This window comes from Sinohyriopsis cumingii, chromosome 17, assembly GCF_028554795.1.
Source record: "Sinohyriopsis cumingii isolate HCF-2022 chromosome 17, ASM2855479v2, whole genome shotgun sequence".
In the NCBI taxonomy this organism is placed as follows: Eukaryota; Metazoa; Mollusca; class Bivalvia; order Unionida; family Unionidae; genus Sinohyriopsis; species Sinohyriopsis cumingii.
This window is the reverse complement of record NC_142977.1, coordinates 52,544,060-52,552,458: the sequence shown is the minus strand read 5'-3', so window position 1 is coordinate 52,552,458 and position 8,399 is coordinate 52,544,060. Positions and strand designations below refer to the sequence as shown.

General features: G+C 35.6%; 2 non-coding genes across 2 annotated transcripts; both read right to left on the bottom strand.

Annotated features, from left to right (window-relative positions):
- Nucleotides 1-261: 261 nt before the first annotated feature.
- Trnaq-uug (transfer RNA glutamine (anticodon UUG)) lies at nucleotides 262-333 on the bottom strand. Its single transcript has one exon. It is a non-coding gene; the product is annotated as a tRNA-Gln (tRNA).
- A 5,835-nt stretch (nucleotides 334-6,168) lies between these two features.
- Trnaq-cug (transfer RNA glutamine (anticodon CUG)) lies at nucleotides 6,169-6,240 on the bottom strand. The gene has a single exon. It is a non-coding gene; the product is annotated as a tRNA-Gln (tRNA).
- Nucleotides 6,241-8,399: the final 2,159 nt, after the last annotated feature.

The window sequence follows — 8,399 nt, the reverse complement described above, 5'->3', positions numbered from 1 at the left end:
AATATGAAGAAATTGTCATACTTCATTTTAGCATCGAGCTTGTTTTATTTTTAATTTGTAACTCAACAATTGTGACAATTTATTCATACTTTGTTGAACTAACCGGTTTTCAAACTATGTTGTATGACGAAATAGACACACATAGGGATCATATTCGCTTCAATTTGCATACACCCACCTCATCTTTCGCATTAGGATTTACAAAAATAAAATAAAGTCTTTAAATTAATGTAAATAAGAAAGAACTTAAAATAATATTCAAGGTTCCACCGAGATTTGAACTCGGATCGCTGGATTCAAAGTCCAGAGTGCTAACCATTACACCATGGAACCATTGTAGCATGTGTCGACAAGACACTTGTAAAAAGTGTCTCCACTGTTCTAGGCCAAGTTCTGACAGCGGCCATTTAGGGGCCATGTTCTGATGACTTATGTTATTAGCAAAATCGCTAATTTTACCAGCCAACCAGATGAAGTCTTACACCTTCGCGTTTCGGAGACTGTGCGGTGTGCTAAAGATCGTCGGGGTGGGCCGAAAGATTGGAAATTTAAAATTTCTGAAAGCTGCATTTCCATTGGCTAATTCCAAAATTAGTAGAATATGACCTCTTAGAGGTCGCTCTCAGATCTTCACGTCAGACAGAGGAGATTTGAATTTAATCAGATTGCCCCAGGCTTGTATCTATCAGTGTACATAGTTGCCTTATCTTATGTATACAGGAAGTGTAACTATGCAGTGGGAACACGTCACGAGTTGTAATTATATTGACACCAAATATGAAAAGAACTGTAACCCGACTGGGAATATTCTTATTCAATTTTTAGAAGGCAAATGAAGTACCTTTGTTGTTTAAGGTATAAAGTACATTCTGATTAACTTTTGTAAAAGAAACATCAAAGAAAACGCTGAATGTGGCTCTAAATTAACTGATTATGATAATGGTATCGATCCACATCTGAGAAGTGTAGATACATGTTCATTATTAGAATTTAGATAAAATTAAACAATGTTACATGTAACTGAGAGATGTGAGTCTTTAGTGTAGTTTCCCAATTTCACCCAGTAATACATACTAATCATCTGTAAACAATATTCTCTTATACATAGTTTTTTATATTTCTTCTATGAAATCCACTAGTAGTACGGAAAAGGGTCTTTTGTCTCATTCAATAACCTATGGGTCCCCGGACACCCATTCTGGCCTCTAACCCTTTCATAAGCTATCCACCACGCGACATATAGATGTTTGGATACTTTTTCTTGATTTTTCTATGACGTCCATATGGCTTTTCGGATGTCTTCCCTGCTCTCATACGTAGAACCCTTGAGTTGGATCTGTATTCAATATATACACTGTACAAAAATGCTCACTTTTCGGAGAATTTATTTTGCGGGCAATAAAATAAGTTCCTTGCTCTTGCTATGAGCAAAAACCCATGAAAATGTTTATATTTTATTTGCTAATTAGTTATATCTGATACATTGACCCTCACAAAACTATTTTATTTATGAACCTGAGATGAAATTCTACATTTGGCCTCTTTCCCTAATGTAATTGTGCCTTCGAACAATGGACAAGGTATATTCCATAATTTAAATGTCTTAATCACTCAGCAAAGAGAGAGAGAGAGAGAGAGAGAGAGAGAGAGATTCACAAGTAAGTTAGTTTCTTCACAGAATAATAGAAACCACTAGCCAATTTCTGACTGCAGTTGTAAGATATCTGAGCAGAAAGTAACAGCTACTTTATAAGTATGCAAGTCCGTTTAATGTGAGTTATAGGCAACCAAGTAGTATTCCTCAGAGAAGACACAAGTCTCGGTTTTAAAAATTAAAGCCACACAAGTACCAGTTTATTACTTTGTGAAAAATGGGTTCATTATGAGAAAATGGCGGCAACCGATGCACCTGCTGGTGAAAGTGTTGTTCCGAAGGCATATGGACAGGACATGCATAGTATAGCCCATAAAACCCCTTAAGCTGGTCATTTGGTGTCAGTAAGACTTATCACAAGATCCTGAATCGTTTTTATTTGCTGAAAATTAAAGTGATGTTTTGAAGTACCTTAGCTCATCTTACACTTGTCAAATGGTAGGAAATCCCAATCAGAAGATATCTAAGGCACATCTGCAACCTATTCCTGCATTTGACCATTTGACAAGCCATCTAATAGAAAAATGGTAGACTCTCGGTTCTTTACCTAACACAAAGTCAAGCAAGCAACACTTGTTGACCATAATGTATGCGTCCTCAAGCTTTTCATAGCCAATTCCTTTAAAGAATATTAAAGCAAAACGTGTTCTAAAAGTTTAGGCAATGTTTTAACACTTGTTTGCCTCCCCAAATCTGTCAGCAAATTTTATGTTTGATTATTTCCAACAACGTATGCAGGAAGTAGACATTCAATAGTTTAATTTTTCTATCTGTCACCCTGAAAGTAATGGGGCTAGCTCAAGACTGTCCGAAAACTCTCTCACCTACCCAGGATACATGTATACCATTATATTGAATCAAACCTTATAAAAGACAGTGATCAGTAAAATCCTGGATTGTATAATTATCGAGTAAGATCAGGAGAGTTTTTTAAAATATATAGTGTATCCCATATTGGTAATTATCACCAAATAAAAGACGCCATGACTACCCTAGGACAGCAAAAGACTGTCCCAAAACACCCTCAACTACCCATGATACATGTAGGCGATTAAATAGAACAAAACCAAATGAAAAGACAGCGATCTGTAAAATTCTACCCTGTATAATTATCGAGCAAGATCATTAGAGTTTATTCTTTTGTTGATACTTGCTGAAGACCGTCCCAAAACACACTCATCGACAGCAACATTCATATTTCAAAATATCTTTAAAGCTTCTTTCTTAAGTCTTTAATATGACAAAGAGCAGCTGAATAATTACATCCTAAGGGTCCTATCTTTATATTTGCAAAATTCTTGAACCAAATTATTAATTTTAATTGGTTTGATAATGGCAAGAATTACAAAAAAATAAAAGTAAAATCTCCTGTAAAATCTTTTGTCTCTGATTATTTTCAGTTTTAGAGACAAATGTTTTAATGGATACAAGGTAGTTTTAAAGCTGTTTTTTGTTTTTGTTTTTGATATATATAAATACATTCAAAGGTTAAGGTTCCGTACATTAACAATGCAAATTAAGTATTTGAGAACAACTGTACACTAAATCTAATAATTCTAATCGCAAGTAAATACTTTTATCATGATACGAACATGATTTTCCACAGTTTGATTATTTGGGGTTTTTTTTGCGGCAAAATAACACCTGTAAGGAATGATTAATTGTTTTTAATGTCATTTTACCTATAAACTTTTTTATGTGCTATTGATGTTGATCTGAATTATTTTATTTTCGCGGGAGCTTATGTACAATATTATCACAGGAAAAGAAAGACGTCTGTGAGGTGCGTCAAAATGGGTGACGTACAATACAATCCTTACAACCAGGGTTCGTCCGATGAATACTCGTTAAGAAGATTACGAGGGAATATATCATTGTTATTTCTGATCCTTACTTTGCTAAAATAACTAATGTTTCCAAGTAATGAGAGATGACACTAAGAAGTAGATTTCTTAAACTTTGAAGGTAAATACTTCAGTGCGTCAAAACTGGGGTTGAAAAAGATGGACCACCCTGTTGTTGTGGATGCGTTTTTGTTTTCGTAAGGTGCTATAAATCGCTTAGATCTTCGAGAAAGCATATGGTTTTAGAGACGATTAAAACTGTGTTGCTAACGTACACCTTAAAAAAGGGGAGTGAAAGAGTTATCGACATAAAATGAATGCCGTAAAGGAAAAAAATTAGAAATTTAGAGAGACACGAGATGGACAACAAAGACGATACTGATAAAACTTAGTATTTACATTGTTGCAGGACCAAATCTGTATGAAAACAGCAGTTGGAATGATGTAATTGTAAAGTTCAAAAACAGAATATACAAAGTTTGTAGTAACTGACATTGCGTTTGTCATACGACAAACTACGGAATCAATTCAGTTGTCGGCAAATCGCAAGATACAATAACGCAGAAGGAAAGTAGATCGAAAAACTTGCAAGCAACCATTTACAGCTTGCATCAATGAAAATTAGAAAATTCTTGACTAGAATTATGAATGTAGCACTTGCAAGCAGTCATTTACAATAATGCAGAAGGAAAGTAGCACTTACAAACTGCCACGTACAATTTGCATCAATGAAAATACAATATACATTGATAGAATTATGAAAGTATCATTTGCAAGCAGCCATTTACAATAATGCATCATAGAAGATTAGGAAATACACGCATATAATTATTTCGGTAATCCCCCTCCATATATGCCTGCCATATTTCCGACAACGTGTGTGTCCGATTTAGATTTTTAACGTAGCTTTAAAATAAATTCAGTTATATCGCTACGATGCCTGCAATGTGGCAGTTTATAGTGATGTCTAGCACTGGGGCATCATGCTGCAGACATGTAGCATGATGTTCCACCCAGACACATTATCCTGACACCAGGCCGAACAGTCCTAAAACTAACCTCTTAATGCTGTGCGACTAGCGAGGCTGCTGTTAGTACCTTTTTTGTAAGTCTTTGGTATGATGTGGCCGGGGATCAAACCCACGATCTCCCGCATCCGAGGCGGGCGCTCTAACCACTAGGCCACTGGAGCGGTTCGACAACGCAAGCTTTCAATTTCTAGGTTATCCTTGTCCTTTGACGATAAGTGAACAATTAAGAAAACAAAGTCGTAATTACAAAATTTCTAAGTGCAAAAATCGTAATGTAGTTGAAGAGGATTTAGATAATATATAGTTGTAAGTACGAATTACTGAGTTGTAAGTAAGGGGCTGTAAGTCGCTTCTTCTTCTTCTGTACATTCGCCTCCTGTTCCACATGAAACTTTGAGAAAAGTATTTGAATAAAAATAAAAAACCTAGGTTCCACCGAGATTTGAACTCGGATTGCTGGATTCAAAGTCCAGAGTGCTAACCATTACACCATGGAACCTATAGGTTACAACGGGTCATCTTCTCAAAACTTATTAGTAGGTTGTAGTATATGCGTATTCTTTACTGTTTTGCTAAAACATGTGCATGAGGTAGTAGGAGCGAGGCGATAATACTCAATAGGAAGAGAGCTATTCCAGTATCCAATGGCAAGGACATGCGCAAACCGCAATATGTATGTGTGTGACGGGTTCGCACACACTGGCTGCTGAATGGAAAAGTAAAAATAAATATACACACATTTGGCGGGAAACGCTTTACAACGCAGGTTTGTTCTTTTCCTATCACCATCATATACGTGAATCAGAGGAATAATTTAGCGGTGAGTACCCTGTGGACACCAACTTTTGGTGTCCGCAATATAAAATGTTTCCATCAAGAAGGTTTATGCTTTGAATCCGTGTCCATAACGCATTAAATTGGAATACACAGAGTGGGGGAGAGAGAGAGAGAGAGAGAGAGAGAGAGAGAGAGAGAGAGAGAGAACAACTATACAAGAAAAAGATCATATTTGTATAACAACAATGTGATCGTAAAGTGTACCTCTTAACACTTTGCACATTAGTGACATTTATAATAAATGTGTACGAATACAGTTTCTAAGGTATCGAGTGCTGGTCAGTATCAGTGTTGTCATGGTAGAGGTCACATTATAGAAAAGGGATTCGCTATTTAAAATCGATATCGACTAATATATGCATATATTGATAATGAAACACATATAGTGCAGTGTAATTGACTCCTCGCCTAGAAAAGTGAGAAAGAGGTAACGGTCCGCAGCCAATATCAAGACATAAAGGAAATGTGTTTACGTTGCGCAATTCTTTAATTGCAATTAATAAATCAAAGTCGAAATTACAAGATATCTTTGTTTTCAAATCGTAATGTAGTTGCAAAGAATTTGCGAGATTCCCCTTTTTAAGTGCGAATTATTGAATTGTCAGCAAGGAGCACTAGGTTGCAACTCTATTGCGAAACTAGATTCATATTTCGCACTAACCCATTTCCAAGCAATACTGTATGTCGTTAAATAGGTACATACAATGTATCCTCTCATACTCGCTTCTACTATTGTACATTTGTCTTCTGTTCGACATAAAACTTTAAGAAAAGGTATTTTTAGGATTAAAAAGATAAACTTAGGTTCCACCGAGATTTGAACTCGGATTGCTGGATTCAGAGTCCAGAGTGCTAACCATTACACCATGGAACCTATCGATGATACAGGGTCATATTCCAAAAACATGTTAGGAGGTAGTAATATATCAGTATTATATCAGCTTACCGTTGGACTCCCTTGTGTTCATTTATATTACCGATAAGGTGCATTCATGTTGTCAGAGATTTCGTCTTACTTTATTGATAAAACGTTACACTCCTGTAATTGTAATACACACAAACATACACACACACACAGATGAATATATATATATATATATATATATATATATATATATATATATATATATATATATATATATATATATATATATATATATATATATATATATATATATATATGAAAATAATAAAAGTGTATATGAAGATTAAAAGTGAAATGCCTAAAAGATTAGTACTATTACGTTCGTGTGGAATGTATGTTAAATTAGTAAGATACATTGAAATATCTTAAAGTGATTAAATAAAATGAAATTATGCTGGCTAATTTAAAATCAAGTTATAAAGTTCACTTATGACTATCAGGCTAAATTTAGGCAGATCAATACTCTATATATAAATAATGATATAGTATGTTTTTCCCGAGATTTTAAAGTTCTAAATATGTCATCATTTAACCATCAAGGCGATATTTCTTCTATATTCCTGTCTACGTGAAAACCTCAGAGTCTGGGACTCTGTCTTGAAATCATATCCAGATGAGTTTCTTTAGGAAGCCCATTGAAAATGACATTATTTTATTGATAGTATTTAAGTCCTTTTACCGTCTTGAGTTTGGAACACTCATTACTAAAATTCGCACTTGACTCTTTGGTGCGGAATTGAAAGCACATGTTTCAAACACATACTGGTCCAGAAAATGCCGCGGCTCATATCCTTTCATCTGCACAAAAGCTGACATCCAGATTTCATCTATACCGATAAATATAGGTTTCATCTATACTTATAAATGTAGGTTTGATTATGAGCACTCACAATCTTTAAGTTGTTGAATTTTAAATATCATGGTGTTTACATAGGTTTACTATGGGAACTGAATTAGTACCGTGAGTTTTGTGGACTGAACACATTTGCTCGTGAGATGCCACAGGCCACTCTTGCTTTGGCAATTCTGGCATTTGTCTCATCATCGCTTTGGACTGCACGCGACTGCTACTGCCAAGACAGGTGATCTTGTCCACTGCCAGGTGGGTTTGGCCATTCACGGTGATGGTATCCTCTTGGTAACCAAAACAATAATTTCCTTTAACTTCGTCTTCGGCTGTAGTCTCCTCAGATTGAAAAACAATCCGGCCCACCGGCATCTGATATCGATATCATTGTCCTTACAGTATGGAGCGCTGGGCGATATCGGTACCGTAATGGCAAAAGATCACGTGATAACCAGCAGGCCGCGCCTTTTAAATTCTCAATTTCGAGGTCAATCCTATTGATCACACCTTGGAATATATGCCGATAACTGCAGTCGGATCACCTCACCTGTTTGCGAAAGAAGGATTGTCCGAAAAATTGCGAATGCATCTAACTACTTTTTCATTCGTAAGCTCTAGGTCAATCGTACAGTCATTATCTTCGTAGAAACTGTCGAGGTAGTCCGAATAGATCAGGGTTTATTTGTTGTTTCGGAGACATTTTCAGCGAACAAAATTAAACATTTTTTGTAAATTACTGCGAAGACTTGAAAAATCCGAGGAAATATGGAAAGGTCGTTGAAAAATCCAATGACGTATGGTGAGGTCGTTGAAAAATCCAAGGGCGTACGGAAATTTCTTTGAAAAATCCAAGGGCTATGGAAAGGTCTATATATGTATGAACAAACAACCATGTACAGCGATTAACTGACACTTACATAGAGACAGAGCTGATGATCCTCCGACAATATGAAGAAATTGTCATACTTCATTTTAGCATCGAGCTTGTTTTATTTTTAATTTGTAACTCAACAATTGTGACAATTTATTCATACTTTGTTGAACTAACCGGTTTTCAAACTATGTTGTATGACGAAATAGACACACATAGGGATCATATTCGCTTCAATTTGCATACACCCACCTCATCTTTCGCATTAGGATTTACAAAAATAAAATAAAGTCTTTAAATTAATGTAAATAAGAAAGAACTTAAAATAATATTCAAGGTTCCACCGAGATTTGAACTCGGATCGCAGGATTCAAAGTCCAGAGTGCTAAC